Source organism: Muntiacus reevesi, chromosome 1, assembly GCF_963930625.1.
Source record: "Muntiacus reevesi chromosome 1, mMunRee1.1, whole genome shotgun sequence".
NCBI lineage: Eukaryota > Metazoa > Chordata > Mammalia > Artiodactyla > Cervidae > Muntiacus > Muntiacus reevesi.
Genome location: NC_089249.1, coordinates 219,760,560 through 219,776,341, shown reverse-complemented (window position 1 = coordinate 219,776,341; position 15,782 = coordinate 219,760,560). Strand labels below are relative to the sequence as shown.

Here is a 15,782-nt window from a genome sequence, read left to right as displayed (position 1 = left end):
AAGAAATTAATATCAAACTAGACCAATTAATTTAATGTTTCTATTTTTTAAAAGTGAGAGAACAAAATCTTTTGGGATATTATAATACCCTTATATGAAATTCTTAGTTTAATATGAAGTAAAAAATCTTATTTAGTATTGATTTTGAGAATTTGTCAAAAAATATTAAAATATTTTATAACACTTGGTCAGGTAAAATTATAGATCACTGTGAAAAACTACTTAGCTATCTATTTAACTTTAATGACAATTAAGGATTTTGCAGGTAAATACAGACTGTCAAATATTTGTTAAAGAAATATTTTAAAAAAACTTAGCCCTTTTAATAGAGAAGTCTCATTTTTCTTAAGTAATCAGAGATCTGATGACATCTAAGCTGCCAGGGAAGCCAAATTTCCCTATGTAGGGCAAAAAAAAAAAAAAAAGGCTCAACTAAGAGAAAAATAATTCACACATGGTAAAGGCAAACATAAAGTAAAATCAGGAAATCATTTTCACACAAATGTGATATCAAAACCAGTAATCATGAGGAGAGTAAAAATAAAGCAAATGGGAACTGCATCTGAAATTATGAGACTAGTAACTTGTATATATACAAGAACAAGGAAGGACACTACATAATTATCAAGGGATCAATTCATGAAGAAGATACAAAAATCATAAATATATATTCACCCAATGTAGGTGCTGCTCAATATATAAGGTAAATGCTAATAGCCAGCATAAAAGGGGAAATTGATAACAACACAGTAATAGTAGAGGGCATTAAAACCCCACTTACAGCAATGGACAGATCATCCAGACAGTAAATCAATAAGGAAACACAAGCATTAAATGATGTATTAGAAAAAATAGACTTAATTGATATCTGTAGAATGTTCCATTTGAAAGCAGCCAAATATACTTTCTTTTCAAGTGCATGTGGGACATTACCCAGGAGCAATCACATCTTGCATCAGAGATAAGACTTGGTAAATTTAAGAAAAGTGAAATTATATCAAGCATCTTTTCTGACCATGATGCTACAAGATTAGGAAACAATTGTAAGAAAAATACTATCAAAGTACAAACACACAAAAGCTAAAGAATATGTAACTAAACAACCAATGAATCACTGAAGACATCAAAGAAAGATTCAAAAAATAACCTAGAGAGAAATGACAATAAAAACACAATGACTCAAAACCTATGAGATGTAGCAAAAAAACAGTTGTTAAAAGGAAAGTTTATAGCATTACAATCCCACCTCAGGAAAGAAGAAAAATTTCAAATGAAAAATCTATCGAACTAGAGAAAGAAGAAGAGCAGCAAAAACAAAGCTCGAAAATTAGTAGAAGGCAATAAATCATAAAGGTCAGAGTAGAACATACTGTATACCCCAGGAAACTCTTACTTAATTAACTGTGGTCACCCAAATAAGAAGGAAGTCTGAGAGGGTGGGGATGTATGTAGATTTATGGCTGATTCATTTTGCTGTATGCAGTAGAAATTAACACAACAATGTAAAGCAACATCTTCCTTATATAAATGGCACATGATTTCAAACTTGAGAACAATGAGAAATGTAATTATACAGTCTAAGTACTTCATGTGAGGATAGTGGATTTTATATGGAAGATACAGTCAGTAGTATATCTGATACAATTGAGAATATAAAATTTTAGGTAGAAATTTGTGTTGTTTGGTACTGCATATATAGGCCTGTGCCAGCCAAAAGTAGTTGTTGTTCTGTTGCTAAGTCATGTCCAATTCTTTGCAATCCCATGGACTCCAGCAAGCCAAGCTTCCCTGTCCTTCACTCTCTCCTGGAGTTTTCTCAAACTCCTTCAGCAGTGATGCTAAAGTAGGTGAGTACTTACCATACTAAGGAAAGTAATGTCACCAATTTGCATCTTGGTTAGATAACTTCAAGAGGAATTTCCATCCAATCTGGATTTAGAGAGATAGAAGAGAGTGAGAGACTTAGAAGGCTACTCATAGTAAAACAATAATCTCCAGATTCTCTTAGATTGTGAGAATAGGTGAAAATGACAGTTGAGATCCGCCCCAGAAGGCATACTTCCAGAGAATTTGGAAGATGCATAACCTTTGAGATGTCAAAAAGAGTGAGAAATTTTCTGGTATTGTTTCTTATATTGTTTCCACTACTTTAGTTTATTACTGAATTGTAGGGATGACTTTTCTATGCAGCTCTGAGTCACATTAGATCAGGCCCTAGAGACACGTATACTTGTTCACTAATTTCACAAATTCACAGTAAGCTTCCTCCTTTCTCTCTGTTTAACTTTTCCTCTCCCTTTCCCTCTCTCTCTTCAATTTCTTTATCAATCTTTCTGTTTCTTTTCATCACCTGGACCAGGGTCAATAGTTAATTGAGGACTAATCAAAGAATAAAACCCAAATCATTTTTACTTTTTCCACCTCTCAGCTATTTCCTCATTGTACATAAAACAATCTTCTAAAATACTGTCTTATTTCACAGATAATGACCCCAAGTTGTAGATAAATGACAGACCACTGGGCTTTGCTAAGCTAAATCCTCTTTTAAATTTTCTTAGATAGCAAAAGTTTCAATACCTATGAGAAAAACCAAAGGCTCACTTTCCTCCCTGACTTATACCTATAGCAAACATGTAAGCCTGAACTATGCATTATACTTTTTATTTGAAAAATTTAAGTTGGGAACAGGTACTCAATAAACTGGGGTTAGTGCAAAACGTCTGAGGCAACACAGATAAAACATAAATAAACTTAGTAAATTTCAGTTTCTAATGCTATAAATGGCAACAAGAAGAGCCAAAAATAGCTAATGCACAATGCTCTTGTTCTTGTTCAACAGCTAAGTCACTTCCAAATCTTTGTGACCCCATGAACTGCAGCAGGCCAGGCTTCCCTGTTCTTAACCATCTCCTGGAATCTGTTCAAACTCATGTCCACTGAGTTGGTGATGCCATCCAACATTCTCATCCTCTGGCATTCCCTTCTCCTCTTGCCTTCAATCTTTCCCATCATCAGAGTCTTTTACAATGAGTCAGTTCTTTGAGTTACATGACCAAAGTATTGGAGTTTCAGCTTTAGCATCAGTCTTTCCAACGAGTATTCAGGACTGATTTCATTTAGAATTTATTGGTTTGATCACCTTACAGTCCAAGGGACCTCAAAGTCCTCCAGAACCAATACTGAAAGCATCAATTCTTCAGTAGTCAGCCTTCTTTATTGTCCAACTCTCACATCTATACATGACTACTGGAAAGATCAAAGCTTTTACTATATACACACCTTAGTCAACAAAGGAATGTCTCTGCTTTTTAATACACTGTCTAGGTTTATCATAGCTTCCTTTCCCAAAGAGCAAGTGTTTTCAAATTTTGTGGCTGCAGTCACCATCTGCAGTGATTTTGGAGCTCAAGAAAGCAAAATCTGTTACTATTTCAAATTTCTCCCCATCTCTTTGCCCGTGATGTCATAGCACCAGTTGCCATGATTTTCACTTTTTGAATGTTGAGATTTAAGTCAGTTTTTTCTTTATCCTCTTTCACCTTTCTCAATGGTCCTTAGTTCTTCACTTTCTACCACTAGTGTGGTATCCTGTATATCTGAGGTTGATATTTCTCCAGCAGTCTTGATTGCAGCTTGGGATTCTTCCAGCCCCACATTTCACATGATGTACTCTGGGTATAAGTTAAATAATCAACGTGACAATATACAATCTTGACGTACTCATTTCCCAAATTGGAGCCTGTCCTTTTTCTATGTAAAGTTCTAAATTTTACTTCTTTTCCTGCATACAGGTTTCTCAGGAGACAGGTAAAGTGGTCTGGTATTCCCAGCTCTTTAAGATTTCCTTTTTTGTGTGTGTGATCCACAGAGTCAAAGGCTTTAGCATAGTCAATGGAGCAAAAGTAGATTTTTTATTTTTTTTAATTCTCTTGCTTTTTCTATGATCCAGCAGATGTTGGCAATTTGATCTCTGGTTCCTCTGACTTCTCTAAATCCAGCTTGTACATACATCTTCAAGTTTTTAGTTCATGAACTGTTGAAGCCTCACTTGAAGATGTTGAGCATTATCTTGAGTGAAATTGTATGGTAGTTTGAACATTCTTTCACATTCTTTACAATCCTTAGAATTGGAATGAAAAAACTGACCTTTTCCAGTTGTATGGCCACTGCTGGGAATTCTAAATTTGCTGGCATATTGAGTGCAGCACTTTCAGAGCATCAATTTTTAGAATTTGAAATACTTCAGGTGGAATTCTATCACCTCCACTTGCTTTGTTCAGAGTGATGCTTCCTAAGACCCACTTGACTTCACATTGCAGGATGTCTGGCTCTTGAAGAGTGACCAGACCATCATGGTTTATCTGGGTCTTTGGTGATGGAATTCCAGCTGAGTTATTTAAAATCCTGAGTTTTAAAGACCTTTCTTGTATAGTTCTTCTGTATATTTTTGCTACCTCTTCTTAATCTCTTCTGCTTCTGTTAGGTCCTTGCTGTTTCTGTCCTTTTTTGTGCTCATATTTGCCTTAAATGTTCCCTTGTTCTCTCCAATTTTCTTGAAGAACTCTTTAGTCTTCCCTTTTCTAATTTTTTCCTCTATTTTTTGCATTGTTCCGTTCAGTTCAGTTCAGTTCAGTCACTCAGTCATGTCTGACTCTTTGTGACTCCATGAACTGCAGCACACCAGGACTCCCTGTCCATCACCAACTCCTGGAGCCCAGGCAAACTCATGTCCATTGAGTTGGTGATGTGATCCAACCATCTCATCCTCTATCGTCCCCTTTTCCTCCTGCCCTCAATCTTTCCCAGCATCAGGGTCTTTTCAAATTAGTCAGCTCTTCACATCAGGGGGCCAAAGTAAGGAGTTTCAGCTTCAACATCCATCCTTCCAATGAACACACAGGACTGATCTCCTTTAGCATGGACTGGTTGGATCTCCTTGCAGTCCAAGGGACTCTCAAGAGTCTTCTCCAACACCACAGTTCAAAGCATCAATTCTTCAGCACTCAGCTTTTTTTACAGTCCAACTCTCACATCCATACATGACCACTGGAAAAAACCATAGCCTTGACTAGATGGACCTTTCTTGGCAAAAATATGTTGTCTTGGTTGGTCATAACCTTCCTTCCAAGGAGTAAGCATCTTTTAATTTCATGGCTGCAATCACCATCTGCAGTGATTTTGGAGCCCAGAAATATGTAGTCAGCCACTGTTTCCACTGTTTCCCCACCTATCTGCCATGAAGTGATGGGACCTGATGCCATGATCTTAGTTTTCTGAATATTGAGCTTTCAGCCAACTTTTTCACTCTCCTCTTTCACTTTCATTAAGAGGTTCTTTAGTTCTTCACTTTCTGCCATAAGGGTGGTGTCATCTGCATATCTGAGGTTATTGATGTTTCTCCCAACAATCTTGATTCCAGCTTGTGCTTCCTCCAGTCCGGATTTTGTCATGATGTACTCTGCGTATAAGTTAAATAAGCAGAGTGACAATATACAGCCTTGGCATACTCTTTTTCCTATTTGGAACCAGTCTGTTGTTCCATGTCCAGTTCTAACTGTTGCTTACTGACCTGCATACAGGTTTCTCAAGAGGCAGGTCAGGTGGTCTGGTATGTCCATCTCTTTAAGGCTTTCTTATCTCTCCTTGCTATTTTTTAGATCTCTGCATTTGGTTGAGTATATCTTTCCCTTTCTCCTTTGCCTTTCACTTCTCTTCTTTTCTCAACTATTTGTAAGACCTCCTCAGATAACCACTTCGCCTTGCATTTCTTTTTCTTTTTTAATTAATTAATTAATTAATTAATTTTTTTTTTCAGTGGGTTTTGTCATACATTGATATGAATCAGCCATAGAGTTACACGTATTCCCCATCCTGATACCCCTCCCACCTCCCTCTCCACCCGATTCCTCTGGGTCTTCCCAGCCCACCAGACCCGAGCACTTGACTCATTGCATTTCTTTTTCTTGGGGATGGCTTTGGTCACCACCTCTGAATTGTCATGTGTATACATACATACATACATATATATATAAGCATACACAGATAGAATTACTTTGTTGTATATTTGAAATGAGCACAATATTGTAATTCAACTATATGTCAATAATAAGCAATATTAAATCAGCCACCACTTATTGCAAACACAAAATTGTGAAAGTTGTTTTAATATCATCATATTAGTTACGATTTTTCCAGTGGGCTGAAGCAAAGAATTGGATTTTATTCTGGAATCCCAGAAATCTTTGTTGAGGAAGGGAACGGTTCACATGACCACACTGGAATCTACGGTTGAAATAGACCTCTGTAACCAATCAGCTCTCTTCTAATAGTAATTCTCACTTCTGTAAAGAGGATCTGAATTGTTGGTGAAAAAAACCTACAAAATGGTCTGGCACAGTTTTTACACTGAGCCATTATTTTTGTCAATTATATGTATGTAATCTTCTTTCTGTTCATGAAATTCTACTCACTTATCCACAGCAAAAGACAACCCAAAAGACATCCAAAGTTTAGCTCAGTGAATCCTGAGCCAAACCTCCTGAGGAAAGCCCCACAATCTCTGGGTAATTTGTACTCCTCTCTTTCACAGGCAGGTAAGGTTTCTTGCTCTGGCTATAGATTCTGTATCCAGCATTATTTCTGGTATATTACAACATCCTCACAAATATTTCATCTTGTCTGCTACCATCTATGACCCACTTAACTTGTACACTGGAAACTATTTAATTGGCTCACTGCAGTTTATGTATCCTGCTTCTCAAATAGTGCATCACCCACCATCATAAACCTTTCATATGGAATAGTGGTTTACTTATTATTACACACTTAGTTTTCTAATATGTTTGCCTCTGGTGAGTTTTGAACCACCAACCAAATGCTAAGTTTCTTTCTGGACCTAATTCTCAATCTTATGTTCCTTCAATACTTCCTCAAAGTCATACACATTGACTTAAGATCACTGAATCTTGTAGTCCTAAGTTGGCAGAAAATATCATTCATCTTCTTTCTGTCCTGGTACTGCCTTCACAAAATTTATGTTTAGTCTCACATAAGGTATTGCTCATGGTATATAGACGTTAAGACTGATTCTTCCATGTCTCTGAAGCTTTTTTGGACCACTGAATTTCCCAAAATATACTGATTTTTCAGATCAGTAAGAGTAGCTCTTTCTCTGTTGTTCTCAGTGGAGAATTCTTGTTGAAATAATCAGATTGCAAATGCCAGATTAGAGTGTGAAAAACCAAAATTCAAGTGAGTAAATTTGAAACTCCTAATTTACTTTATTCATCATTTCATGAATTGGTCAGAATCCCACCAATAAAATATAAAGGAGCTTCAGGATTTCATACAAAATTGAAGTCTTTTATAGCAGAAGAAAGCTAGGTAAGGGAGTTTTTCAGGCAGAGTGGACTATTTCCTTCAAGGTCAACATCCTTTTGGTGAGTGATGCTCTATCAGGCAGATGATTTGATTAACTCTTACCAGATACCCCCAGACTGACTGGTTAAGATTACATTCCTTGGAGAGATTCAAACTGCAACTAGATTAGTATTAATTATCAGTTTGTTGGCACGGGCTTAGCCAAGTGAATATATTTGGGATCTGTTACCTCTTTCTTTTTTTTTTTTATTTTCCTCACTTTCATGAAACTCTCAGCCTAACTTAGAGAGGTAATCAAAATTTAAGACATTAGTGATATTTTTAGTGACTGCTCTGTAGATCATGCAGTTTCAATTTATTTAATTTAATTTTATTTTTTTCACATTCACAGGTCAGGATGGTTCTTGTATGTGTATGTGTATGAATGCATTTCCATGGTGGCTCAGATGGTAAAGAATCTGCCTGCAATGCAGGAGACCTGCATTCAATATCTGGGTTGGGAAGATCCCCTGGAGAGGGCATGGCAATCCACTCCAGTATTCTTGCCTGGAGAATCCTCATGGACAGAGAAGTCTGGCAGGTTACAGTCCTTGGGGTCACAAAGAGTTGGACATGACTGAGTGACTAAGCACATGTGTGTTGTTTGGGAGTTTTGTTTGCTTGTTTGTTTCTGCTAAATCTCTATAGTATTCTCAGGTCACAACTTTAGGCTCATGATTTTTAGCCAGTTTTCTTTATTCCTTTTTTGACATTCCATTCTTAGGGATATCATTTGCTTGGCAGTGAGCAGCTGTAAAAATACATTTCAAACTCATGGTGTTCAAAGCAGAACACCATGGGATCTACTAAAACTATTATAAGTAAAAAAAAAAAAAAAAAAAAGTTAATACCTGAATTGTAGTTTGGAGTTAAAAATGGAGTTATTCAGTTTTCCTGGCTCACCCCCATGTATACATGAGGTATTCATGACATTACTTTTTTTTTCTTATTTTCCTGCTAAACAGACGTGTGTTACAGGGGACATCTTAGTCAAGAACCTAGAAGAGCAGAGAAAGATATTTTTTCTTGCCTACACTATTTACTGATACTTTAAGATACAAGGTTCCCATCTTACTTTTTAGTAACTAAGTCCAGAGATATAGTTTTTTCCCCTAGTCCCTGATGTGTCAGGGTCAGCAATAGATTCATATCTCCTAATTTCCTCTATTATTCATAACCTGAAAGGATGAGGAGGCTGTAATGGACATCCCCACTCAACTCCCTATTTCCTGAGATTATTTTCAATGATAACTGACCAAAAAAAAAAAAAAAAAAAGACACAACCATCATATTCCTGGTTCGCCTAATGCCATTCCCTTTCTATTCATTCAACCTCCCTTTCTTAGTACATTGTACATGTAGGACAAAAATAGCTTAAAAATGTTGTATGTGTGCTTGCTTAGGTTCTCACACTCAGGATCTTTGCCTGTTTTAATACGACATTGACGCTATTGAAAAAGTACACCACAGGGTTAAAGAAACTGGTACCTGAACAGAAGTACTTCAGTGTGTCTTACAAAACAGCAGATAAGGGTATAGCCTGTTAAAGAATCCTCTTTTCATAATCTGCCTTTAATAAACTTTCTTAGGTTGTTCATCTGTCAGTCAGTTCAGTCGCTCAGCCCTGTCTGACTCTTTGCGACACCATGGACTACAGCATGTAGATTCCCCTGTCCATCACCAACTCCCAGAGCTTGCTCAAACTCATGTCCATCGTGATGCCGTCCAACCATCTAATCCTCTGTTGTCTCCTTCTCCTCCTGCCTTTAACCTTTCCCAGGATCAGGTTTTTTTCCCAATAAGTCAGTTCTTCGCACCCTGTGGCCAAAGTATTGGAGTTTCAGCTTCAGCATCAGCCTTTCCAATGAATATTCAGGACTGATTTCCTTTCAGAAGGACTGGTTGGATACTTTTGCAGTCCAAGGGACTCTCAAGAGTCTTCTCCAACACCACAATTCAAAAGCATTAATTCTTCAGCACTCAGCTTTCTTTATAATCAAACTCTCATATGACTACTGGGAAAACCATAGCTTTGACTAGACGGACCTTTGTTGGGAAAGTAATGTGTCTGCTTTTTAATATGCTGTCTAGATTTGTCATAGTTTTTCTTCCAAGGAGCGATCGTCTTTTAGTTTCAAGGTTGCACTCACCATCTGTAGTGATTTTGGAGCCAAAAAATTAAGTCTGTCACTGTTTCCATTGTTTCCCCACCTATTTGCCATGAAGTGATGGGACTGGATGCCATGATCTTAGTTTTCTGAATGTTGAGTTTTATGCCAACTTTTTCACTCTGCTCTTTCACTCTCATCAAGAGTCTATTTAGTTCCTCTTCACTTTCTATGATAAGGGTGGTGTCATCTGCATATCTGAGGTTACTGATATTTCTCCTGGCAATCTTGATTCCAGCTTGTATTTCATCCAGCCTGGCATTTTGCGTGATGTACTCTGCATATAAGTTAAATAAGCAGGGTGACAATATACAGCCTTTATATACTCCTTTCACAATTTGGAACCAGTCTGTTTTTCTATGTCTGGTTCTAACTTTTGCTTCTTGATCTGCATACAGATTTTTTCAGGAGGCAAATAAGGTGGTCTGGTATTCCAATCTCTTTAAGAATTTTCCACAGCAGTTATGATCCACACCGTCAAAGGCATTAGAGTAGTCAATAAAGAAGAAGTAGATTTTTTTTCTGGAACTTTCTTGATTTTTCAATGATCTAATGGATGTTGGCAATTTGATCCCTGGTTTCTCTGTCTTTTCTCCATGCAGCTTGAACATCTGGAAGTTCACAGTTCATGTATTGTTGAAGCCTGGCTTGGAGAATTTTGAGCATTACTTTGCCAATGTGTGAGATGAGTGCAATTGTGTGGTAGTTCGAACATTCTTTGGCATTACCTTTCTTTGGGATTGGAATGAAAATTAACCTTTTCCAGTCCTGTGGCCACTGCTGAGTTTACAAGGAGTGCAGTGCTTTCACAGCATCATCTTTTAGGATTTGAAATAGCTCAACTGGAATTCCATCATCTCCACTCGCTTTGTTCATAGTGACACTTTAAAAATTTATTTATTTATTTATTTTAATTGGAGACTAATTACTCTACAATATTGTAGTGGTTCCTGCCATACATTGACATGAATCAGCCATGGGTGTACATGTGTTCCCCATCCTGAACCCCCTTCCTACCTCCCTCCCTATCCTATCCCTCAGGGTCACCCCAGTGCACCAGCCCTGAGCACCCTGTCTCATGTGTAGAACCTGGACTGGCGATTTGTTTCACATATGATGATATACATGTTCCAATGTTATTCTCTCAAAACATCCCACACTCGCCTTCTCCCATAGAGTCCAAGAGACTGTTCTTTACATCTGCGTCTCTTTTGCTGTCTCTCATATAAGGTCATTGTTACCATCTTTCTAAATTCTGTATATATATTCATTAGTATTCTATATTGATATTTTTCTTTCTGACTTACTTCACTCTGTATAATAAGCTCCAGTTTCATCCGCCTCATTAGAACTGATTCAAATGCATTCTTTGTAATGGCTGGGTAATATTCCATTGTGCGTAAGACCCAGTTGACTTCACATTCCAGGATGTCTGACCCCAGGTGAGTGATCAGACCATTGTGGTTATCTGGGTCATGAAGGTCTTTTTTGTATAGTTTTGTGTATTCTTGCCACCTCTTCTTGTGTTTCTGTTAGGTCCATACATTTCTGTCCTTTCTTGTGCCCATATTTGCATGAAATGTTCCCTTGGTATCTCTAATACTCTCGAAGAGATCTTTGGTTTTTCCTATTCTATTGCTTTCCTATATTTCTTTGCATTGATCACTGAGGAAAGCTTTATCATCTCTCCATGCTATTCTTTGTAACTTTGCATGCAAATGGGTATATCTTTCCTTTTCTCCTTTGCCTTTAGCTTCTTTTTTTTTCTCAGTTATTTATAAGGCCTCCTTAGACAACCATTTTACCTTTTTGCATTTCTTTTTCTTGGGGATGATCTTGATCACTGCCTCCTGTACAATGTCATGAACTTTTGTCTATAGTTCTTCAGGCATTCTGTTTATCAGATCTAATCCCTTGTATCTATTTGTCACTTCCATTGTATAATCATAAGGATTTGATTTAGGTCATACCTGAGTAGTCTAGTGGTTTTCCCTACTTTCTTCAATTTAAGGTTGAATTTTGCAATAAGCAGTTCATGATCTGGGCCACAGTCAGCTCCCAGTCTTGTTTTTGCTACTGTATAGGACTTCTCCATCTTTGGCTGGAAAGAATATAATCAATCTGATTTTTGGTAATGGCTATCTGGTGATGTCCATGTGTAGAGTCTTCTCTTTTGTTGTTGGAAGAGGGTTTGCTATGACCACTGTGTTAGGTTGTTCATTCTTTTCTTTAATTACATACACTTCATGCTTCACAGAGTCAGTGTACTATATCACCAGATTTCATAATCACCCTTATAGAAAATGCTTCAGTCCATTTCAAGCCACTCAACTTATTAGGACCAGGTAAACCAAAATTGGGTCTGCGCATGTATTTTGTGAAGAACTTGAGACATCAGAGGATCAAAAAACTCCACACATAGAGTTTTCTAAGTACCTTTATTTTTGACTAACTATCCATGAAGAAGCATGCAACTGAGATATACCTGCTCAAAACATCAATAACATGCATTTTTCTTAGCTCCAATCCTCTTTCCCCATGTCTAAAACCATATCTAGCCCTTTGGCTCTGGAGAAGTCAATCTGAAAATTGTTCTCCACTTTCTCTCTCTTGGCTACCTGTGGATGAACTCTTTCTATTCTCTAAACCTCTGTGTTTCAACAGTTGGTTTTCGGAGAGTCATGCAAATGAGCCTAGATCAATAACATCTTAAAATTCTTAATATTTTATCTTGAGGATGATGGTGAGTAAAAGAGCTGTATGGGGGTGGCAGGATTTTTATGTAGTTTTGATCCAGCAGCAGAATTTGTATATGTGGGCTCAGGAAGCAAGCATATGAAGTCACTAGCCTTGTCTCCCCATGTTACATATTCCTCTCTGTTCAGGGTACCACAAGATTCCAACATAGTGACTGGGTTGGGATAAGGGCCAGGATTCAATGTGCTGACAATGACAGCTGCAGATGCAACAGCAATGGTGGAAACTGTCACTACCTAGAGAGAAAGCAATTTTGCCTGGAAGGAGCAGCAATCAATGGTGAGGATGAAAACAAATCAATGTTCCAATCCAGACTCAATTCTGTGTCATCAACTAAATTATATAATATATATATATTTATATATGCAAGATAATATTGTCTATATATGAATAAATTTCTTCTCCTCTAGACTAATTTTAGTCCTTGAATTTAAAGATTGAAACAGTAATAAAACAGTATTTTAAATTACTGTACACTGACGTGTATACACATACACACACACAAGACCTAGGTACTTATACATAAAGATGTGGCTACATTTTCACAGAACAGATTCTCTTAGTTAATCTTCTCAGGGCTCCCATCACCTCCTTGTTTCTCAGGCTATAGATAATAGGGTTGAGCACTGGGGTGAGGATGGTGTAGAAAACAGCCAGAATCTTGTCCTCTGTTGGAGTTCAAAGGGATCTTGGACATAGATAAGTGTAAGCAAAGGGCATATAGTAAAAAGTTACCACAGCAAGATGGGTGCTACAGGTTGAATAAGCTTTCTTCCTCCCTTCAGCTGACTGCATGTGATAAACAGCAAAGAGAACACGACCATAAGAACAGGCAATACCAATGAAAGGCAGTAGAAGGAAGAAGATGGCACTTACAAACACTGTGTATTCATAGATCCAGGTGTCAATGCAGGCCAGAGTCAACATGGCTGGGGCATCACAGAAGAAATGATTGATGGCCCTAGATTTGCAATAAGGGATCTGGAAGGCATATATGGTGTGGGCACAGGAGTTGATAGAGCCTGTCATCCATGATCCTATTATCATCAACACACACACTTTTCTGCTGATTCTGATGGAATAGTGAAGAGGAAAGCAAATGGCTACGTAACGATCATAAGTCATAGATGTCAACAACAATGCTTCTGTACCTGCTAAAGTCATGAAGAAGAAGCTCTGCATTCCACATCCAATGAAGGAGATAGACTTATTTCCAAGCAGAAAATTGCAGGCCATTTTAGGGACAATGGTGGAGATGTAATTTAGATCAATGAAGGAGAGCTGACTAAGTAGGAAATACATTGGTGTGTGGAGATGGGTGTCCAGAAAGATGAGAAGGATCATAAAGAGATTGCCAAACAGAGCTATTAGGAAAATGAGAACAATGAAAATAAAAAGAAACATGCCAAATCTTGAAGGGGGGAACAACCCCAATAAGATGAAATCAGTTGATGTTTGATTATAAGTTTCCATGGGTTATTCGTATTATTTTTCCTAAAGGCAGACACGAAAGCAAGTGAGTTAAATATAAAATGATAAGCTATTTTTGTTACATTATTTTAAATGTTACAGTTCTTAAAAGATGGACTGATGTTACAAATTTTACAAATAAGAAATCTTCCTTTTGAGCCACTGATTAAAATTTGAAAATGAAACATTTTTAACCTGTTTCCAAGAAATCTTCAAAATTATTAAAAAACATTTTTTTACTATATCACTAGGATAAGTATGTTTTACAGACCTACACAAGCTAAATTAATATCAAAATTTGATGTCATATTAAAGATATATGCATAGGATATCAGTATAAATGCATACACTGTAGAATTCTGAGTAACTATTTAAGGCAATTAAGAAATTTGTCATACTTAAATCAGAAACATTAGTTGATTCCTGCGTAGCGCTAAGTCACTTCAGCTGTGTCCAACTCTTTGCCACCCCATGGAAAAGCCTGCCATTCTTTTCTGTCCTTGGGATTCTCCAGACAAGAATACTGGAGTGGGTAGCCATGCCCTCCTCCAGGGAATCTTCCCAACTCAGGGATCGAACCCATGTCTCTAACATCTCCTATATTGGCAGGAAGTTTCTTTATCACTAGTACCATGTGGGAAGTCATTAGTTGGTTCATCTGTTGTGAAGTCTAGAATGAATTCATGTCATGTAACGTGTAAGCATATTCAGTCTCTTCTGCCTCCTCGGAAGAGAGGAGTTTCTGAATGCCATGGTTAATGTAAACCCTATGTCTGAATACGTATCACACTCCTTGTAGCTTTCAAGAATCGCTCAAGCTCTACCAAACAGCTTGTGTTTTATATCTTTCCAAATATCTAATTCTTGTGTGTTAGAGAAACACTGATGGTATTTTATCTTATTCATTTAATTTTTACTTTTATTTTCTTGTATTTTAAATTCTTTCCAACTGTAGATTATTGTGCAAATGTAAGCACTTATATTTAAAATATCTCTCTGCTAAATCCCAATCATTCTGATGATAGAAAATACATATGTTATAAATTAAAAGAGAACAAGTGAGCATAAACACAATAAAAGATGAAATATCTTAGATCACCTGAAAGAAAAAATTTGGACAGAGAAATAATAATCAATTAAATGGCAAGAAGAATAAGGAATCTTTTCTTGGAGGTCAGAAGGAGAATTCTCTAGAGACATTGTAAGTATGCAAGGTAATAAAGTCTCTGTCAAATTTAAAAAAATAATAATTGATAAAAGATTTAGTGAAAGTTTCATAAACAAAATGATTATATCTATATCTATCTATCTATCTATATATATATAATCAAAATAAAAGAAAAAACAGCAAAAGAACATAAAAGGATTGTGCTTTGGAAAGGATAGGAGGCTAAGAGAATTAGTAGAACGAAAGCAATGCATACTTACTGCTATTCCTAGGAATGCACATAACAAAATAATGATGGAGTTAATTGAAACATAAAAAAAAAAATGATTTTTTTCAGAACTTATATATTTCAGCCAGCATATTCAAACTATGTAAACATATCACTTAAAACTAAATGAGAAATATTTTATTAAAAGTGTTTCCTTGAGAATTCAAAATGTCTTTTAAATATTTTTGGAAAATTCACATTTTTGCCTGTGAATACATGATTCTAAAAGAGTCTTGACAGAAAAAATGCCAATAATGAGAACTATTTGTATAGAAATACTAGATACAGTAGCCTTAGGTTTCACAATAATTTATAGTTTTATATTTTAGCTGCCTATACTCGATGACAATGGCCAAGTGCTGTCAACTTTGCCACCCCAGACACAAAACGTAATATAACTATGTTGAAAGAATTGGGAAAGCAAAAAATGTTGGAGGTGGTTGTACAAGTAGTGTGTAACTCTCCATTCATAGTGTCCACAGGTAAGAGTTAAGAGATGGTATTTGATTTAAACACTAGAAAATTAGTATGT

The 15,782-nt window shown here is 36.7% G+C and overlaps 1 pseudogene; it reads right to left on the bottom strand.

Annotated features, from left to right (window-relative positions):
• Nucleotides 1-12,878: 12,878 nt before the first annotated feature.
• On the bottom strand, nucleotides 12,879-13,817 carry LOC136167454 (olfactory receptor 2L5-like; annotated as a pseudogene).
• Between the last annotated feature and the right edge of the window lie 1,965 nt (nucleotides 13,818-15,782).